This window comes from Hevea brasiliensis, chromosome 10 (assembly GCF_030052815.1).
Source record: "Hevea brasiliensis isolate MT/VB/25A 57/8 chromosome 10, ASM3005281v1, whole genome shotgun sequence".
Classification (NCBI taxonomy): Eukaryota; Viridiplantae; Streptophyta; class Magnoliopsida; order Malpighiales; family Euphorbiaceae; genus Hevea; species Hevea brasiliensis.
The window spans coordinates 41068807-41091782 of NC_079502.1; positions in this window are offsets into that span (position 1 = coordinate 41068807).

A 22976-nucleotide genomic window follows, 5' to 3' on the forward strand; every position below is an offset into this window, starting at 1 on the left:
CCACACAGTGTGCCGGAGCACCAATTCACATTTCCATTACAATTTACCCTTTTTAATTCATTAATTTACAATTTTGATTAATCTGAATTTTTCCACAAATTTTATAGAAAATTCGGCAGAGTGCTGGCTATAAATTGGAAAAACAGTTCTTCTGAACCTATTTAAAAGACACTTCCAATATAATTTTCAAATCCAGAACTCCATTATACACACATCTCAACTCAATCTCAAAATCTCAACACTATTTTTAGAATATTTCTATTCACATCATCACTTGAAGCACATTCATGAATATTTCTCAACATTTCATTTTTTTCAACATAATATACAGAAAATTTCAATAACATGAAATTTCATATCTTTACATTATCGCATAAGTTCAAGAGTTTGTAATTACAATCAAAACTAATACAAAATGAAAAATACAAAATGTCACCCAAAGTCCTAATGTCCTACCAAGTGCACTGCAGATGTGAGGTGACTCTAGACTCAATATGCAGCTCTGAAAGTTCACCCGGTCTGATGTCTGCTGGGCTCCCCAGCTATGTCTCCAGTACCTATGTATAGCAAAAGCGACGCGCTAAGCAATTCTGCTTAGTGGTGACAATATAAAATAAAATAACTAAAATAAAGTAAATATGCAGAATGTATGTTTACATCTTTGGTAGACATAATTTCTGATATTTATTTCAGTATTATTCGATTAAAATTTGATAGAATTTATTACCATTGCTCGAGTAACCCCTACTAGTCAACTGGACTGGATAAATGGGTAAACTGGCACTGGGTACTAAGTACCTCAGACCATTACACCATCGGTCACATTGTGTCTCCCGGTGTGCAACAGAATGGCTAATAAGCTGTAATATTTATCAGTGAGTATAACAACTCAATCAACATAGCCAAAGGCTATTATGTCACAGAATGGCACGTGAGGCCATAAAACACAGAATGGCATGAAGCCATACGTAGTACTGCTAACAGAACCCTATTGGCATGCCAACCTATCCAAACCAATCTTGCTAGGTGTACCTAGCATGTTACACTCTTAAATTATACAATTCTTGAAATTCAAGTTTAGGTGTTACTATTCAATTCATTAGTTAACAAAAATGTTGAATTTTACATGGAAAATAGGTACATTGGTTTTAATACTCCCAACATACCACATTTTGCATTCTAAAATTTTTGGTATTGGTTGCCAATACCATTTCTAAGGTTAATGTTAATTGTTCAAAATTTTCAGATTTCAAGCTTTGTGTTTACTGTTCCATTAGTCATTTTTGCAGTGGAAATTTGGCAAAGTGGTCAACATGAAAGTTGTTCTTTATTTTGTCTAGTTACATTTCTTTTATTGATTCACTCCATTTGGAGTTTTATAGCTCAAGTTATGGCCTAAAAACCACAACTGGCCGGATTACAAATTTTCCAGATTTTCTGGACTGACCAAATCTACAGTATTTTGAGCAGTGATTGCAGGTCATTTTTTAAATATGTTATGAACATAATTTGGGTTAGGTTTCTTCATGAAAATTGTAGGTATATATCTCAGCTTATTGTTGGTAAAATTTCAGGTCAATTCGACCTTTCTACACTGAGTTATGGGCAAATGACTAAACACTGTTCATTTGGTCATTTTGCCCAGATAGAATGCAGGTCACCTGGATTAGGGCAATTTTTAGGTCAACTTAGTTTGGTTTTATGGGCATAGTTTCTTCACCAAAGTTGTGCCATTATGTGTCTAGTTTCATGCCCAATTGGCCTTGCACTAATTGAACCTCTACAACTCCAGTTATTGTTGCCCAAACCTATTGGACACATGTCCAGTCCTGCAGGTCACCAAAGGCAGCCTCACTAACTTCAATTCCCACTGTACAAACCACTTCATTTCTGATTCACACATAGCCAAATGGTCAATAATTGACCATTAAAACTCTCTTTCACCAAATACATGAACAAGTCTCAATTTGGGTTTAAACCCTAACTCAACTATCACAAATCATGCATTCAACTTGCATTTCATCATTTCACTTAAGAGACTAATGTTAAGGTAGCCATACTAACATTTCTAGTTCCATGAAATCCTCAAAACCTTACCACATCCAAGGCTGTCGAAAATGTGGGATGGGCATACACATGTTATTTATTAAATTTCTTTGTAAATTTAAACTCAATCATATTCCTCCAACATAAATTGAAAGAGAAAAAAAAGTTAAGTCTCTAACCTCTAATGGAGTGAAATTCAAACTTGCTAGGGTTCTTCTTTTTCACTTCTTTTTGCTCCCAAATGCCTTACTATAAGGAAAGAACAAGTTTTGTGTTGGGAACTTAGGCTTTAGTTGGGTAAAAACCAAGAAAATCAAGCTTGGTAAAGCTTGGCTATAGAGGGCTATGGTGCGGCAAGGAAGGAGAGAGGGAGAGCAAAGGGTTGTTCCAGCTTTTTGACTTCTTTTCTGCCCATTTTATGTATTATAAGTGTTTTTCTTTAATTTGATTGGCTAAGCATTTTAATTACCTCATGCTTACATAAGCATGAAGTAATAAATCCCATTTTCTTTTTCTTTTCTTTTCTACTTAATTTCAATTAAATTTTTAATAATATTTATTCATATTTTATGTCATATAAATTATTTAATTAATGGGACAAGTTGGCCAAAAATCATTTCTAAAGACAAAATGACCAAAATGCCCTCCGTTTGGCTTAACGAGTTAAAATTGTGTGCACCGATTGATTAAATTTTTCTTGTGTTTTCTTAACATTTTATTGTCATTGGAACCCCAATAATCCTTCCCTGAGGTCCCAAAAATTATTTCATGAAGTTTTCCCCGGGTCTAGGGTTGCTAACGGCCTTCACCGTCACTTGTCTTTCGGGTTGCTCATCCCTGGGGTTTCAGCTCGTTTAACCTTAGTGCATTTCATTCCTATAAATTTTCCTTGATTTTTATGAGCATTATTTGGTTTATTTATAACTCCTCACTCTAGTCTATTTGTAATTTCAAACATTCTAGCTGCCCAGACTGACATTGGTCGCCTGAACAGTAGACTGTACGGACTAGCTAAAGTGAGAATGTTACAACTCTTCCCCTCTAATAAAAATTTCATCCTCGAAATTTACTTGATGCAAACAGTTGAGGAAACTGTTGCATCATCATCTCTTCACTTTTCCAAGTTGCCTCTTTAGTGTTGTGGTGCCTCCAAAGCACTTTCACCAGTGAAATTTGTTTATTTCTCAGTTCCATCACTTCCCAAGCTAGGATCCGTATAGGTTCTTCTTCATATGTCAAGTCTGGTTGTACTTTAATTTCTTCCATGGAAATGACATATGAAGGTTCTGAGCGGTATCTTCTTAGCATAGACACATGGAATAAATTATGGATTTTATCCAGTTCTAGTGGTAAAGTTAGCCGATAGGCCACTAGTCCCACACGTTCAATGACTTCATAAGGGCCAATGAACCTAGGGCTTAACTTACCCTTTCTTCCAAACCACAGTACTTTCTTCCATGGTGAGACTTTGAGAAACACTTTATCACCAACTGCATACTCTATCTCTTTACTCTTCAAGTCGGCATAAGATTTCTATTTATTAGAGGCAACCCTCAAATTTGCTTTGATTATTTTCACTTTTTCCTCAGTCTATTTCAACACGTCTGGTCCTATAAACTTATCTTCGCCCAATTCAGTCCAACATACGGGGGTTCTACACTTCCTCCCATACATTGCTTCATATGGGGCCATTTGGATGCTAGCTTGGTAGTTATTATTATATGCAAATTCTGCCAGTGGGAGATATCTATCCCAACTCCCCTCAAACTCAATGACACAACTCCTCAGCATATTCTCCAGGATTTGGATTACTCGTTTTGACTGTCCATCCGTCTGAGGATGAAAAGCCGTGCTAAAATGGAGTTGTGTGCCCAAGGCTTCTTGCAACTTTTTCCAAAATCTCGATATAAACCTTGGGTCTCGGTCAGATATGATGGAAAGTGGGATTCCATGTAGTCTAACTATCTCACTGATATACAATTCTGCTAGTTTTTCCAGTGAGTAGTTAGTCCTAACTGGTAGAAAATGTGCTGACTTTGTCAATCTATCCAATCACCCATACTGCATCATGCTTCTTCTGGGTGAGAGGTAGACTACTAACAAAATCCATAGTGACCCGGTCCCATTTCTATTCAGGTATGCTTATAGGCTGTAGCAACCCTAATGGAACTTAATGTTCTACTTTAACTTGCTGACATATCAAATACTTAGTAACATAGTCAGTTATATCCCTCTTCATACCAGACCACCAATAATGAGGCTTCAAGTCATTATACATTTTTGTGCTTCTCGGGTGCATAGCATAAACACTAGTATGTGCTTCTTTCAGAATACCAGTCTTCAGTTCCCCATCATCTGGTACACACACTCTTCCTTTGTAGTACAAACACCCATCTGCTTTCACCTCATAATCAGTTTCTTTCCCTTCTGGAATTTTACCCACAATAGCCATTAATTTTTTATCTGCCTTCTGCCCATCTTGTATCTGCTGTAGAAGGTATGGCCTCACTTGTAACTCAGCCAAAATAGCTCCATCTTGAGCTAAGGACAGACGGGCATTTAGTGATCTTAAAGCTGTGATGGATTTTCTGCTCAAGGCATCAGCAACTACATTTGCCTTCCCAGGATGGTAATCTATCACACAATCATAGTCCTTTAGGAACTCAATCCATTGCCTTTGTCTAAGATTGAGCTCCTTCTGGGTTGGCAAATATTTTAGACTCTTGTGGTCTGTATAGATGTAGCATTTTTCACCATATAAATAATGCGTCCGTATCTTCAGTGCGAAGATTATTGCTGCTAACTCTAAGTCATGAGTAGGGTAGTTCTGTTCATGTGGCCTTAATTGCCTAGAAGCATAGGCGACCACTTTCCCTTCTTACATCAATACACACCCTAACCCATTATGCGAGGCATCACTGTAGACCACAAAGTCTTTTCCCAACACTAGCTATGTTAACACTGGTACTTCTGTCAACATAGCCTTTAGCCTCTCAAAAGTAGCTTGGCACTTGTCATTCCAGCCAAGTTTCACATTCTTGTGCAACAAATTGGTCATTGGAGCAGCTATAAGAGAGAATCCCTTCACAAATCTTTTGTAATAACCAGCTAGCCCCAAGAAACTTCTGACCTCAGTTGTATTTCTGGGAGGCTTCCATTCCATCACTGCTTCTATCTTTTTGGGATCCACTCTAATCCCCTCAGTTGATACTATGTGTCCAAGGAAAGAGATTTCACTCTTCAAGAAGTCACACTTGGACAACTTAGCATGCAACTTCTTTTCTAGCAGGGTTTGCAGAACAATTCTCAAATATTCATTATGTTCTTCCCTGGTCTTGGAATACACCAGAATATCATCAATAAAGACCACTACAAACCAATCTAAGTATGGATGGAAGATACAGTTCATAAGATCCATAAATGCTACTGGTGTATTTGTTAACCCAAACGGCATCACTAAAAATTCATAGTGCCCATACCGGGTTCTGAATGCAGTTTTTAATACATCTGCATCCTTTACCCTCAACTGATGATACATTGATCTGAGATCAACTTTTGAAAATACACTAGCTCCCTTCAACTTATCAAACAGATCATCAATTCTGGGCAACGGATATTTATTCTTCACAGTTACTTTGTTCAACTGCCGATAATCAATACACAATCTCAAGGTTCCATCCTTCTTCTTCACAAACAGCACTGGAGCTCCCCATGGTGACACACTGGGGCATATGAACCCCTTATCGAGTAACTCCTGCAACTGAATTTTCAACTCCATCAATTCAGTGGGTGCCATCTTATAAGGGGCAATAGAAATTGGTGCTGTACCCGGCATTACCTCAATAGCAAACTCGACTTCCCTTTCTGGTGGTAAACCAGGCAATTCTTCAGGAAATACATCCGAGAAGTCTCTTACTATGGGTATATCACATAGATTCGGCTTAGTCTGCCTAGTATCAACCACGTATGCTAGGTAAGCTTCACAACCTTTTCTCATCAATCTTCTTGCAACTGTGGCTGAGAAAACATTGGACAGGAAATCTATCCTTTCACCCACAATAGTAATCTCATTACCCTCAGAAGTTTTTAGAGAAATCCTCTTCAATTTGCAATCAACTATTGTCTGATGACATGATAACCAATCCATTCCCAAAATCACGTCAAACTCATGGAAGGGCAATTCAATTAGGTCTGCCGAGAATTCATGCCCCTGAATCCTCAACGGGCAGCCTTTGTACACTTTATTCACTACCACACTGTGGCCTAATGGATTTATAACCAGAATGTCTTGATCACTCTCCTCTATTGAAACTCCCCTCTCTATGGGTAGTTTGATGCAGATGTATGAATGAGTGGATCCTGGATCCACCAATGCATGCACAGAAGTGTTGTAGAGAGAGAATGTACCCCTAATGATGTCCGGGGCATATTACTCCTCCTGAGCTCTGATGGCATAGGCTCTGGTAGGTACTCTAGCCTTTAGCCTCTCAGCAGACTCGGATGCAGGCCTCAGTGATGGACCAGCTGCCTCAGATTTACCGGGCTTCCTACCCCTTTGAGGTGCAGGAGCAGGTCTGTCTGCTTGTGTTGGAGCAGCTGTAGTAGTCCTCTTCAGAAAATTTTTGATCTGATGTTCTGTAGATCCACACTATAAGCATGCACCAGTCACTCACCAACAGTCCCCCTTATACCACTTCTGGCAGTATGGACAGTGTAAGATGCCGGGCTGGTCCCTAAACATCGCCCTGGAGAGCTGCCCACTAATGGTGTGGACTGGCCTCTCCTAGGTGTGAATTGTGGTCTGGGCCCCTGGGACTGACCCTGACCTTGTGGTTATCCTGAACCCTAAGCAGAAGGACCCTTACTCTTCTTATTGGGAGCAGAAAATGAACTAGATTGACCTGGACCCCTCTTCTGCTGTCTTTCCCTTCTAGTTTGCTCATTTATTCGAACCCTTTCTACTTTCGATGCAGCATTTACTAATTTGGCAAAATCTGTGATCTCCAATGCTGTTATCATGACTTTGATATTGTCATTGAGCGCTTCTTCAAACCTTCTACACCTCTCTGCCTCTGTAGGGACTATCTCCCTTCCATACCGGCTCAGTCTGACGAATTCTCGCTCATATTCTACCACTGATAATTGCCTCTATCTCAGACTGATAAATTCTCTTCTTCTATCTTCTAAATACACCTTACTGACATACTTCTTCCTGAACTCTATTAGAAAGTAATCCCAGGTAATCTGATCTGGTTGCACCTCACTGGTTACTGTGTCCCACCATTGGTATGCATCATCTTCAAGTAGGGACACAGCACCCTCCAGATTCTGCTCGGGGGTGCAATGAAGCTGTTTCAGCACTTTGATTGTTCTATCCAACCAGTTTTCAGTTGTCATAGGGTCATCTACCTTCTTTCTGAAGAAATCTACAGCCCCATGTTTTCGCAGTTTCTCTAAATGGGACTTCTGTGGTGCTGTTGGAGGTTGTGGCTGTGGTTGTGGTGGTGGAATTGCCCCCATCATTTGCTGGTAAAACTTAGTCATTTGTTGAAATAATGCAAACTGAGGTTGGGCAGGTGCCTCAGATGCTAGTGGAGCAGATTCTCCTTTGCCCCCAGATTCAGCCCTTGGTGGAGCACGACTCTCCACCTCTTCATCAACTGCTCTTTGAAAAGCAGGATCCATATCCTAATCAAAATAAGAAAACAAACAGATCTGCATTAGTGTCACCTCAACACTTACAAATGCAATGTAATGGTATGCACTCTATCTAGGCCCAGAAATGCCCAAACCGATGCTCTGATACCACTAAATGTGACATCCCTTACCTGTCTACAGTGTAGCCAAGCAAGATATGTCACATAGTGTGCCGGAGCACCAATTCACATTTTCATTACAATTTACCGTTTTTAATTCATTAATTTACAATTTTGATTAATCTGAATTTTTCTGCAAATTTTATAGAAAATTCGGCAGAGTGCTGGCTATAAATTGGAAAAACAATTCTTCTGAAACTATTTAAAAGACACTTCCAATATAATTTTCAAATCCAGAACTCCATTATACACATATCTCAACTCAATCTCAAAATCTCAACACTATTTTTAGAATTTTTCTATTCACATCATCACTTGAAGCACATTCATGAATATTTCTCAACATTTAATTTTTTTAACATAATATACAAAAAATTTCAATAACATGAAAATTTACACCTTTACATTATCACATAAGCTCAAGAGTTTGTAATTATAATCAAAACTAATACAAAATGCAAAATACAAAATGCCACCCAAAGTCCTAATGTCCTACCAAGTGCACTGCAGATGTGTGGTGACTCTGGACTCAGTATGCAGCTCTGAAAGTTCACCTAGTCTGATGTCTACTGGGCTCCCTAGCTATGCCTCCAGTACTTGCATGTGGCAAAAGCGACGCGCTTAGCAATTCTGCTTAGTGGTGACAATATAAAATAAAATAACTAAAATAAAGTAAATATGCAGAATGTATATTTACATCTTTGGTAGACTTAATTTTTGATATTTATTTTAGTATTATTCGATTAAAATTTGATAGAATTTATTATCATTGCCTGAGTAACCCCTACTAGTCGACTGGACTGGATAAACGGGTAAACTGGCACTGGGTACTAAGTACCTCGGACCATCACACCATCGGTCACATTGTGTCTCCCGGTGTGCAAGAGAACAGCTAATAAGTTGTAATAATTATCAAGGATAAAAATTCGAGTATAACAACTCAATCAACATAGCCAAAGGTTATTATGTCACAAAATGGCACATAAGACCATAAAACACAGAATGGCATGACGCCATATGCAGTACTGCTAACGGAACCCTATTGGCATGCAACCTGTCCAAACCAATCTTGCAAGGTGTGCTAGGGCATGTTACACTCTTAAATTATACAATTCTTGAAATTCAAGTTTAGGTGTTACTATTCAATTCATTAGTCAACAAAAATGTTGACTTTTACATGGACAATAGGTACATTGGTCTTAATACTCCCAACATACCACATTTTGCATTCTAAAATTATTGGTATTGGTTGCCAATACCATTTCTAAGCTTACTATTAATTGTTCAAAATTTTCAGATTCAAGCTTTGTGTTTACTATTCCATTAGTCATTTTTGCAGTGGAAATTTGGCAAAGTGGTCAACATGAAAGTCGTTCCTTATTTTGTCTAGTTACATTTCTTTTTTTGAATCACTCCATTTGGAGTTTTGTAGCTCAAGTTATGGCCCAAAAATCACAACTGGCCGGATTATAAATTTTCCAGATTTTCTGGACTGACCAAATCTATAATATTTTGAGCAGTGACTGCAGGTCACTTTTTGAAAATGTTATGATCATAATTTGGGTTAGGTTTCTTCATGAAAGTTGTATATCTATATCTCAGCTTGTTGTTGGTAAAATTTCAGGTCAATTGGCCATAACTCAGTGTAGATAGGTCAATTTGACCTATCTACACTGAGTTATGGCCAAATGACTAAATACTGTTTATTCAGTCATTTTGCCCAGGCAGAATGCAGGTCACCCGGATTAGGGAAATTTTTAGGTCAACTTGATTTGGTTTTATGGGCATAGTTTCTTCACCAAAGTTGTGCCATTATGTGTCTAGTTTCATGTCCAATTGGCCTTGCACCAATTGAACCTCTACAACTCCAGTTATTTCTGCCCAAACCTGCCGGACTCATACCCAGTCCTGCAGGTCACCAAAGGCAGCCTCACTAACTTCAATTCCTACTACACAAACCACTTCATTTCTAATTCACACATAGCCAAATGGTCAATAATTGACTATTAAAACTCTCTTTCACCAAATACATGAACAAGTCTCAATTTGGGTCCAAACCCTAACTCAACTATCACAAATCATGCATTCAACTTGCATTTCATCATTTCACTTAAGAGACTAATGTTAAGGCAGCCATACTAACATTTCTAGTTCCATGAAATCCTCAAAACCTTGCCACATCCAAGGCTGCCAAAAATGTGGGATGGGCATACACATGTTATTTATTAAATTTCTTTGTAAATTTAAACTCAATCATATTCCTCCAACATAAATTGAAAGAGAAAAACAAGTTAAGTCACTAACCTTTAATGGAGTGAAATTCAAACTTGCTAGGGTTCTTCTTTTTCACTTCTTTTTGCTCCCAAAAGCTTCACTATAAGGAAAGAACAAGTTTTTGTGTTGGGAACTTAGGCTTTAGTTGGGTAAAAACCAAGAAAATCAAGCTTGGTAAAGCTTGGCTATGGAGGGCTATGGTGCGGCAAGGAAGGAGAGATGGAGAGCAAAGGGTTGTTCCATAATTTTTTGACTTCTTTTCTGCCCATTTTGTGTATTATAAGTGTTTTTCTTTAATTTGATTGGCTAAGCATTTTAATTACCTCATGCTTACATAAGCATGAAGTAATAAATCCCATTTTCTTTTTCTTTTCTTGTCTACTTAATTTCAATTAAATTTTTAATAATATTTATTCATATTTTATGTCATATAAATTATTTAATTAATGGAATAAGTTGGCCAAAAATCATCTCTGAAAATGAAATGACCAAAATGCCCTCCATTTGGCTTAACGAGTTAAAATTGTGTGTACCGATTGATTAAATTTTCCTTGTGTTTTCTTAACATTTTATTGTCATTGGAATCCTAATAATCCTTCCTTGAGATCCCAAAAATTATTTTATGAAGTTTTCCCTGGGTCTAGGGTTGCTAACGACCTTCACCGCCACTTCCCTTTCAGGTTGCTCATCCCTGGGGTTTCGGCTCGTTTAACCTTAGTGTATTTCATTCCTATAAATTTTCCTTGATTTTTATGAGCATTATTTGGTTTATTTATAACTCCTCACTCTAGTCTATTTATAATTTCAAATATTCTAGCTACCCAGATTGGCATTGGTCGCCTAAACAGTAGACTGTACTGACTAGCTAAAGTGAGGATATTACAAGCACCCCGTGGATTTCAGAACAGAGGTCAAAACTTTGCACAGCCATCACTACCTCTCCAACCTCAACAACTTGAACTGAAGATGACCATGGAAACCATGATAGAAGGATTCTTAGTAGCTCAACAATAACAAAATGAATTGATTAAACAGCTGACTTCCAGAATGGACCAACTTGCTACTCATAACAAGATGCTAGAGAACCAAATCGCTCGGCAAGCAAGTTCTTCAAGTAAGGCTGCTGGCAAACTGCCTAGCCAACCAGAAATGAACCCAAGGGAGCATTGTAAGGTAGTTACACTGAGGAGTGGGAAAACTCTAGTGCAACCAGAGGTAGAGCAGACAGAGGAAACCATAGAAAAATCTAAAGGCCAAGCAAAGAAAAAGGAGTAAGAAGCTAAGAAAGATCAGGAAGAGGAATCAGGGAAGACAAAGAAATTACCAGAGCCATACCAGCCTCCCCTACCTTTTCCTTAGAGATTTCAAAAAGCCAAATTGGACAAGCAGTTTGAGAAGTTTTTGGAAGTTTTACAGAAACTTTATATCAACATCCCCTTCACTGAAGCACTTTCTCAGATGCCATCCTATGCCAAATTTCTTAAGGAAATTTTGTCAAAGAAAAGAAAGTTGGAAGACTATGGAACAGTAGCTCTAACAGAGGAATGTAGTGCCATACTGCAAAACAAACTACCTCCAAAGTTGAAAGATCCAGGAAGCTTCTCCATACCCTTCCTAATTCGTAACAAGAAAATAGACAAGGCCCTCTGCGATCTTGGGGCAAGCGTCAGTTTAATGCCTCTATCAATATGCAAAAAGCTGGAGATCAGAGAACTGAAGCCCACGACAATCTCATTGCAATTGGCTGATCGATCTGTTAAATATCCTATGGGCATACTTGAGAACATCCCTATCAAAGTGGGAAAATTCTTCATTCTAGTAGACTTTGTTGTCCTTGAGATGGAAGAAGAAGTTCAAATTCCTATCATCTTGGGAAGACCATTCTTGGCAACCGCTGGAGCCATCATATACGTCAAAAATGGGCAACTAACCCTCAAGGTAGGGAAAGAAGAAGTGGAGTTTAACTTATTCAACATAATGAAACATAAATTTGAACCTGATGAATGCTTCAAGGTTAACATAATTGACAAATAAGTTGAAGAGGAATTTCATAAGACACATCCTAAAGATCCTCTTGAAGCATGTATTGTGCACAGCCACACGGTGGATGATGAAAATTCAGAAATAGTAGCCTGTACACAACAGTTAGCAACTCAGCCACCCCTACCCCTAGCTAAGGCTTCCGAGATGGAGAAGTTGAAGGAGGAACAAACCAAAGGTAAGCTCTAGGAAAATGCCAAACATGTAGAGCTTAAACCTCTCCCCTCCTCGTTAAGGTACGCATCTCTGGATTCAAATTCTAAATATCCTATTATAATCAATGCTAGCCTATCTAAGTTAGAAGAGGAAAATTTGTTAAGGGAACTTAGGATCCATTACAAAGCCATAGGGTATAAAATAGAAGACCTGAAGGGAATAAACCCTTTGATTTGCATGCATAGGATACCCATGGAAGAAAACATTAAACCCAATCGAACACCAAAGAAGACTTAACCCAAACATGAAAGAAGTAGTCAAGAAAAAAATTTTAAAACTATTAGATGCAAGTATCATATACCCAATTTCTGATAGTAAATGGGTTATTCCAGTACATTTAGTTCCTAAGAAAGGTGGGACAACTGTTATCCAAAATGCAAACAATGAACTAATCCTTAATAGAGTAGTCACTGGTTGGCGAATGTGCATAGATTATAGGAAATTGAACAATGCTACCAGAAAAGACCATTTTCCTCTCCCCTTCATTTACCAAATGTTAGAAAGGTTAGCAAAACACTCTTATTTTTGTTATCTAGATGGGTATTCGGGATTCTTTCAAATTCCTATTCACCCAGAAGACCAAGAAAAGACAACATTCACTTGTCCCTATGGAACATTTGCATATAGGAGAATGCCTTTTGGTCTTTGTAATGCCCCTGCTACCTTTCAAAGATGCATGATGGCTATCTTTTCTGATTATATTAAAGATATCATGGAAGTTTTTATGGATGATTCTTTTGTCTATGGAACTACTTTTGATGATTGCCTAGCTAATTTATCTAAGGTGTTGCAAAGATGTGAAGAATCAAATCTGGTCTTAAATTGGGAAAAATGCCACTCTATGGTAAGGGAAGGCATAGTTCTGGGACATTTGATATCAGAAAGAGGAATTAAAGTTGATAAGGCAAAAATTGAGATCATTGAAAACATGCCACCACCTACATCAGTCAAGGGAGTGCGAAGTTTTTTGGGACATGCAGGATTCTACAGAAGATTTATTAAGGACTTTTCCAAAATAGCTAAGCCACTTACTAACTTGTTCAGTCAAGATGTTCCCTTTGATTTTGATGAAAATTGCCTTGTCTTTAACAAGATCAAAGAAGCCCTGATATCAGCACCAATAATGTAGCCACCAAATTGGGAGGTACCATTCGAGGTGATGTGCGATGCGAGTGACTTTGCAGTTGGAGCAGTGCTCGGGTAAAGAAAAGATAAAAAGTTCCATGCTATTTATTATGCTAGCAAGACACTCGATGATGCACAAACCAATTATGCCACTACAGAGAAGGAATTCCTAGCAGTGGTGTTTACAAGGGACAAGTTCAGATCTTACCTCATTGGGTAAAAAGTCATTGTATTCACAGATCATGCTGCAATCTGGTACCTTTTGAAAAAGAAGGAAGCAAAACCAAGGCTGATTCGATGGATTCTACTCTTGCAAGAATTTGACCTTGAAATCAAGGACAAAAAAGGATCCGAAAATGTAGTAGTTGACCATCTTTTCATACTAAAATTAGAGTACATAGGGGACTTTGAAGATTTGCCAATTGATGATTCATTTCCTGATGAGCAATTACTTGCATTCTCCAAGGCTCCATGGTACGTTGACTTTGTTAATTTTCTTGTATGCAGGGTACTACCTCCAAACATGACTTATTAGCAAAGGAAGAAATTCCTACATGATGTGAGATACTATATATGGGAGGAACCTCTACTGTACAAGAGATGTAATGATGGGCTAATAAGAAGATGCATACTAGAGGAAGATATGGAAAGTATCATTCATCACTACTATTCATCACTATATGGAGGACACTTCGGCACCTCAAAAACTGCAGCCAAGATTTTGCAAGCAGGGTTTTACTGGCCACATTTGTTCAAGGATGTAAGATCCTTTATGCTAGCTTGTGATCAATGCCAAAGAACAGGTAACAATTAAAGAAGGAATGAAATGCCATTACATGGTATACTTGAGATAGAATTGTTTGATGTATGGGGAATAGTGTAACACCCCTAAGTTCGGTAGTGCGTTCTATTGTTCCGGTGACAGTGTTGTCCGGACAGCTAGAATGCCTAGAACTACACTTCGATATGAGTGAGGAGACATTAAATAATGAAATACAAGAAAAGAAAATAAAAGAAAAATAAAGGAAAAATAATAGTAAAGAAATGCAACTAAGTTAAGCGAGCCGAGAACCCTAGCGATGGGTGACCGCACCGGGAAGTCATGGCGTGGACCATTGACTAGCCCTGGACCCTAGGGAACCCTGGAAAATATTTTTTAAGACTTAAAGAGACACCTATTGAAGTATAAATATCATTAGAAATATTAAATAAAAATTAAATAATTAGTACAAAGAAAAGTGAGAAATCGAAAAACGGACAAAACCCGGTGTTACCGAAAAATCGGGAATGCAACCCGAACAGGGGCATTATGGTCATTTGACATCCCAAGTTGTCTTTTGACCTAAATTTCCATTGAAAACACATGATATTATATTTGGAAAATGTCATGAAAAATTAAATTAGTGGTACCTAATGTAAATAGCAAAAATGGGAAGCTTAATGTGGGAAAATAAAATCTTTGATTAAACTAATGTTATTTCTACATTAGTGGACCACTAACACCTTGTAAATCAATTAAAAACCTGTCATCTTCCACTAACTTCTGCACAGCCATCTTCTTCCTCAAACTTTCCCATGGCCAAGCCAGAAAGCTTCCAAATTCTCCCATGGCCGTCCAAGCTCCAACCTCCATGCGTCCATGATCCAAGCTCCCAATGGTTAAGGTTTCTTCATTAAACTTGACCACCACACCATGGGCAGTAGATAGGCAGCAAAAAGACCAAGTTTTGGAGAGGTTTTGAAGAGTTTCCAAAGTGGTAAGTTTGAGTTTTTGGTTAGTGCTTCATTAAAGTTAGTAAGAAGGTTATGGGTACTTGAATTGTGAGAAGAATTTTGGAGTTTGATGTTCTAATGGTGATGTTTATTTTTGGCAACCATGAAAACTCTTTAAGGGAAGTTTATTTTTGCTTGTAAAAGGTGAATTAAATGATTGATTAAATGTATATTGTGTAGGAAATTGTTTGGGTAATGTATACTTAGTATATGTAAATGTGAAATGAAATTTAAAGCTTAGAAATTGATGCAATGTAAATGTACCATTATGGCAGTTTGTTAACCCTTGAAGAATGCTGGAATTCATGCTTGGTTTATGGAATAATGATGTTAAAATGTGTTGGTTGTTATGGCAGTTTTGGTGTATGTATGGTGGTGTGAAGTGGGACATGTAAATAAGCATGAATTGGTGATTGAATTGTTGTAAATTGAGTTGGACAAATTCTGCACTTATTGGTGCACATTGAATGTAATTGTAAGCTGCCGAAATGACCTATAATATGTTATAAATTATGTTTAGGTTTTGGTACAACCAGAATTGGTTTGAATATTAAGTTTGGTGAGTGTTAAAAGTGATGCTTGATGTGTATGCAAGAATTTCAATAAGGCAGTTTGTGTTTTAGGCCTATAACTTTAAGTGTGTGAGGCACAAAATGTGCCAACTTTCATGAAGGAAGCTTGCCAAAATTCTGCTTGCAAGGTAGCTTGAAAAATGACCAAATCCGGATTAAGTGCAATTGAGGCCTGAAAACTGACCATTTGGGCAGCAGTTAGTGTTTAGGCCATAACTCACTCAAAACAGGTCCAATTGACCTGAAATATTAACCATGAATAGTTAAGACCCATATCTACAAGTCTTATGAAGACACCAAAGCCCAGAAATGACCATAAGTAAGTCAAACAGCTTGCACAAGTTCGGGTCCAAAAACTGGCCGAACCTAAAATGACCTAAAGTGACCTAAAATGACCAATTTTGGTGCAATTTGACCAGCAATAGTAAAATGACCATAACATGGCCTACATAACTCAGAATGACATGAAATTTTGCCCTGCGTTCCATATGACATAGATCTACAAGTTTTTAGTTTTGACCGAAACCCGAAAACCGAGGGAACTAGGTCGTCCGGCTAGGTCAAACTAGTATCCCGGAATCTAGCAAATCGCAAGAAAATGCAGTATACACGGAAATGAATTTGGTAACATGTACCAACCCTAAAAGACTATCGAATGTGACATATTAATGACATTAAAACCTAAATTACCTAGAATGTACCAAGGGTCGACATAGTAGGTTGACTAAGCGAATAAATGAATTCAGTGAATTAATTATCAAGCATTATCGTTAGAGACAGTTTAAATGAGTACTGAAACACTTCAAATTGTGTTTCTCAGTTAGCAAAGACTCAGGGAGGGGAAGGAAACACTGAGTCAGAGCCAAGAGATAGTTATCAGAGGTTTGTGCACAATAAGTATTTCTTTTGAATTTTTCAATTGAAATAAATTACGATTATTTATATGTTATTGTCTTAAATTGTGTTTGTGCACAATAATTTTGACTTCTCATTTTCTACTTAAAAATTTAATTCAACATTATAGTTTTAAATTGTGTCCGTGCACAATACTTTTATATTCACTGCTTTTACTAGCAAATTTATGTGGAGAAATGAGTTATGAATAAGTTTTGATTCCTTTGGTTTTGGGAATATTATTGGAACTTATTGTGTTGCCAACTTTGCAAATGGAAATTTTGAGATAAAATGTGATTTATGGTTTGTATGAAATATTGTGATTTGAAATTGTTTTGATTCACATTTGGCATGACACTGTTGATATATTCCTCCCTCTTTGACTTATCAGTCTGGGGTGAGTGTGATTATGTTCCTCCCTCTTTGACTTCCTAGTCTGAGGTGAGTGTGGATGAGTACTCATTATTCTGCTAGCTTCCTCCCTCATTGATTTCGATTATTGGGGTGAGTGTGTCTTTTCGTGGTGTACAACACGGCATGTGTGAAAAAATTGTGTCATGGCCTAAATTATGTTATCGATTGGCAACATTGTATTATTCAGTTATTTGATCGAATTATGTTATTGATTTGCAAAACGGTATTATTCAGTTATTTGATCGAATTGTGTTATTGATTTGCAAAACGGTATTATTCAATTACTTGATCAAATTTGTGTTAGGCGAATTTTGTAAATTGTGAAATGGAATTGTCAATCATTTGATTTGTGAACTGTCAATAAAAGATTTATATATCGCATTTCAAATTGTTATTGTACACCACTGAGTAAATTTTACTCAGCGATAGCTTTTTATTGCTGTCGCAGGTAGACAGACTGACAAGGCAGCAGACTAGGCTGCTAGTACTACATTGAGAGATCATCGGGTATATTGAGTATACCACATTTTGCATTTTGTACTGTAATGTATGTTCACTGTATGTATATATTGTTCTTAGTTTTGAGCAGTTGTAAATTAAAATTGTACATTGAAGTTGTAAGTAAATTATGAATATTTTGGCTTGAAAAATTTGTACTGTATTTCTTTTATCTCAGTCTTTGAAAAATTATTGTGGATTTGAGTTGAAAAACATATTTTGTTGAATTATGTTGGAGTTTGAGATTGAGAAAAATATTGAAGTGCTTTTTACAGGTTTTTGAAGAACTGTTTTGTCCAAAATACAGATGGCACTCTGCCAAAATTTTTACAGAAATTATTAATAGTCCAAATGTGTTAGCTGTTTCACTTCAGTTCAAAAAGATTTTTAACACCTGGAAATAGTGCTCACCACTATAAAAGAAGTAAGAACAGTTTTTAAAATCCCTTGTAGTGTATTTAATGGGTTATCAGTAGACGGAGTTTGGTAATTCATTAGGTATACTATGGGATCATGTTATGCCTTACAGAGGGGTAGGGTGTGACAAATAGACTTCATGGGTCCATTTCCCTCTTCCCATGGAAACAAGTATATTCTGGTTGGAGTTGACTATGTGTCAAAATGGGTAGAAGCAATTGCAATACCAACCAATGATGCTAGAGTGGTCATAAGGTTCCTTAAGAAGAACATCTTCACAAGATTTGGCACACCACGAGCAATAATCAGCGATGGAGGAAGTCACTTCTGCAACCAACAATTCAAAACACTACTGAAAAAGTATGGAGTAACTCACAAGGTGGCCACACCTTATGTAACACCCTCCCCGTAGCAACTCCGTACATTCTACTGTTCCGGTGACCGGTGTCGGTCCGAACAGCTAGAACGTCCGGAAAAATATTTAAACTAAAGTCAGGAACCATAATTAACTCAAATATTAATAAGAAACACTTAGAAAAAATTTTAGAAATAAAATACAACCAAGTGAAACGAGCCGGTGCCCAAGCGATGGGTAATCGGAGGGAAGTTGCGGTTCTCGCAATGAGGAGCCCTAGACCCAGGGAAAAAAATTATAAAAATAATTTTTGGGACTTCAGAGAAGGGTTATTGAGGTTCCCATGGCATTAGAATGCCAAGAAAATACTTAGAAAAATTTTTCAATCGGTACAGCCAATTTTGACCCGTTGAGCCAAACGGAGGGCATTTTGGTCATTTCGCCTTCAGAGGTGATTTTTGGCCGACTTTTCCAGTTAAGTAAATAATTATTATGATCTAAAATGTGAATAAATATTGTTGAAAATTGAATTGAAAATGATTAGAAAAGAAAAGGAAAGAAAAATCCATAAAAAGCAATTTATGACATCTTTATGATGTCACTTACAAGTCCCCACCAATTGCATTCAAACAAGCATTTTTAAAACACTTAAAAGAGACTAAAAAATGGACTAAAGGGAAAGAAAAACGTGAGCAGCAGCCATTCTTCTTCTTCTTCACCAAAACGTGATTTTCCCCTCCCTCCATTGATGAGCTTGGCAAGCTCATGAAGCCCTAAACTCCCACCATATTTCCTTAAGTTCTCAACACAAAAATTTATTCTAGAAGCTTGCTAAGGTGTTTGGGAGCAAAAGGGAGAAGAGAAATTAAAGTTGGCAAGCTTGGAGATTCTTCAAGTTGAGGTTAGTGCAACTATAAACATAAAACTCTTAAATTTCATGATTTTGGACTTGAAATTTAGTAAAACTTGTAATTTAAATGAACAAAAACCTATGTGTATGAGCTCTTGAATGTTGGCTGCCCTAGAAAAGGAATATGTAGGAGTATTTGATGAGCTTAGAGTGAAATAGAAACCATGTTGAAGTTATAAACATATAAGCAATGCATTGGTAGTTACTAAGATACATGGCATAAACCATGAATTTGAATTAGGGTTTGGAAAGGTGAAAATGTGACTTGGCTTAGGAAATTATTAGAGAGCATTTTAATGGTTAATTAGTGACCATTTTAGGTAATTTGAACAACAAATAGACAGAAAAATGAGATTGCAAAATGAGGATTGCAGGCTGCCCTAGGACAGCAGCATAGGGACTGAAAATTCAGTCCCTTTGCACTGCCATAACTTGGGCTGTGTTAGTCCAATTGAAGTTTGGCCAATTGGACATGAAACTAGGCTTATAATGGCACATTTTTTCTGAAGAAACCATGCCCAAAAGACCAAAGTAAGAGGACCAAAACTTGGCCCCAATCCGGAACCCTGAAACTGCCTCTGCAGAATTGACCAAATGAACAGTAAGCCATAACTCACTGTAGATTTGGTCAATTGACCTGAAATTTTTACAGCAACAAGTTAAGACATAGACAAACAACTTTCATGAAGGAACCTACCCCAAATTATGGCCAGAACCCATCCAAACAAGTGGTTCCAGTCACTGTTCATGCACTGTAGATATGGTAATTTTCTGCAGAATGCATATCCGGACAGCTTGGGTTTTTGGGCCATATCTGGAGCTACAAAACTCCAAATGGAGTGATTCAAAAAAGTAAATTCAACTAGACAAAATAAGGAACAAATTTTATGTTTTACATTTCTTCAAATTCCAACAGTAACAGTGTCCAATGGAACAGTGAAATTGACTCACCAAAACTGAAAATTCTGCTTGTGTTGGTTTAAACTTAGAAATGGTATTAACACTTAATGCCAACAAGTTTTGAATGCCAAATGTGGTATATTGGGAGTGCCAAAGTCAATGTACATATTTTCTACCCAAAAGTCAACATTTTTGTTGACCAATGAGGTGAATAGTGACATCAAAACCAAAAATTGGCAATTTTGCCAAAATGACCTAAGCTTTGAGAAAGTGACCAAAACTAACAAGTTTTAAATGCAAAATGGGGTACATTGGGAGTGTTAAAACCAATGCACCTATGTTCTATGCAAAAGTCAACTTTTTGTTGACTATTGAAGTGAATAGTGACATAAAAACTTGAAATTCAAAAAAATTGAAGAATTCAAAAGTTTCAAATGCCCTAGTAGGCCTAATGTGATTGGTTTGGATAGGTTGGCATGCCAATAGGGTTCTGATAGCAGTACTGCGTATGATATATGGCTTCATTTCAATTCAGGATGTGATAGCCTATGGCTATACTGTTTATGATGTTTTACTTTGATTTATGCCTTATTGCTTATATGTCTTATTATCCATTCTGTTTGCACACCGTGAGACAGATTTTGACCGTTGGTTTGACGGCCCGAGGTACCTTGTACCCAGTGCTAGTTTACGCGTTTATCCAAATCCAATTTGTATAGGTTACTTGGGCATGGAAAAGTATAACTGTAATTGAACTGATTGTTAAAGAAAATACGAAAACTAAATATCAGGAATGATTACGATAGAATACAAAGAAATTTAAAATTCATGAAGAAGTTAATATCATAAAACGTAATTAGCCCTCGGCTAAACACTAAGTGAGTAATTATTCATTTCTCATGAACGCAATAGCAAGGAAATTATGATTTTTATTTGCATATTATTTCTTTCTATTTTATTATTTGCACCACTAAGCTTTATGCTTAGCGCATCGCTTTTGCAGCGTGAGTGCGAAGATCTTGATCGAGCGGTATACCACAGATTGAGTAAGTCCATCCTGCAGCTCTGCATAGTGTCTGTGTCACCTCACTGTCAGCAGTGCATTGGTAGGACGCTAGATGTCATTTTGGTATTTTGTAATTGATTTTATTTTCTCATATGTATTTGAACTTATGTAATATATTTTGATATTCATGTAAATAATGAAAGTGTGGTTGTAAATGGAAAAGTGAATGTTTATCTATCATATATGCATGGTATCATATGAGATGGATGAATGATTGAGAAATGAATGGTTGACAAATGTTGAGAACTGAAATTGAAAAATATTGATGAGATTTTGATATTGGAGTTTGGAAATGATTGAATGTGAATATTGGAAGTGTTTTTCACGAGTTCAAGAAGCTTTTCTCCATTTTTAGCCGGTACTCTGCCGGATTTTCCATAAAATTTTCGGAACCTCAAATAAATTACAATTTCAATAAATGAATTATATTTCATAAGTTATATTCAAAAGGAAGAATAAAAAATGAATTAAGATAAAATAGAGTGTTCGGCACACTGAGTGGCATAACTTGCTCAGCTACACTGTAGTCGGGTAAGGGGTGTCACACCTTATCATCCTCAAACCAGCGATCAAGTAGAAATCTCAAACAAGGAACTGAAGTAGATTCTGGAGAAAACTATAAACAGATCCAGGAAGGACTGGTGCATGAAGTTAGATAATGCACTATAGGCATACCACACTACATATAAAACCCCAATGGGCACAACACCCTTCCAACTGGTTTATGGAAAATCATGCCATCTCCCTGTTGAACTTGAGCATAAAGCTTACCGGGCAATTCAGATCCTAAACTTTGACCTCAAAGCTGCTGGTGAGAAAAGACTCTTACAACTGAATGAGTTGGAAGAAATTCGACAGGATGCATACGAAAATGCCAAAATTTTCAAGGATAAAACCAAAAGATGGCATGACAGGTAGCAAGGAAAGAAATAAAGAAGGAGATCTTGTTCTCTTATTCAACTCTAGATTGAAACTCTTTCCAGGGAAGCTAAAATCAAGTTGGTTCGGACCTTTCAAGGTCACCCAAGTCTTCCGACATGGAGCAGTGGAAGTGTGGAGCAAAACCTCAGGTGCATTTAAGGTCAATGGGCAGAGGCTGAAGCCTTACTTTCAAGGAGAACCCATAGAAATGGGAGTCAATTGCACCCTCGAACATCCTACCGATAGAACATAAACAAGCAAAGTCTAGCTAAAGACTATAAACAAGCACTTTTTGGGAGGCAACCCAAAGATTTTTTCTGAACTTTTCTTTTTTTTTTTTCTCTTCTTTTTCATATTGATTTTTTTTTTCATACTCATTAGCATTTCGTTTTGTAGGATTTTTTGGAAAGGGGAGTAAAGAACAAGAGAGGAGAGGAATCACCAAGTCAAAACCACAAAAGGGAAAATTGGACAAAACCAAGGAAGTAGCTCTATTGCTAAACTTTACATCCATTTCAAGTATTGTGATGATAAAAATTTTTCATTTGACAAAAATTTGGAAAATTAGAAAATTACACGGGTCGTGGACTGGTTTCACATGCTCCTTGTAACTTTCTGGAAGTCCGTAAGTTTTTTGCAATTTTTAACTCTGAGGGAGACAGAAAGTTACATGGGTCCATAGCCCAATTTACATGGACCGTGTAATGTCTCTAGCACCAGAAAGTTACACGAGCATCCT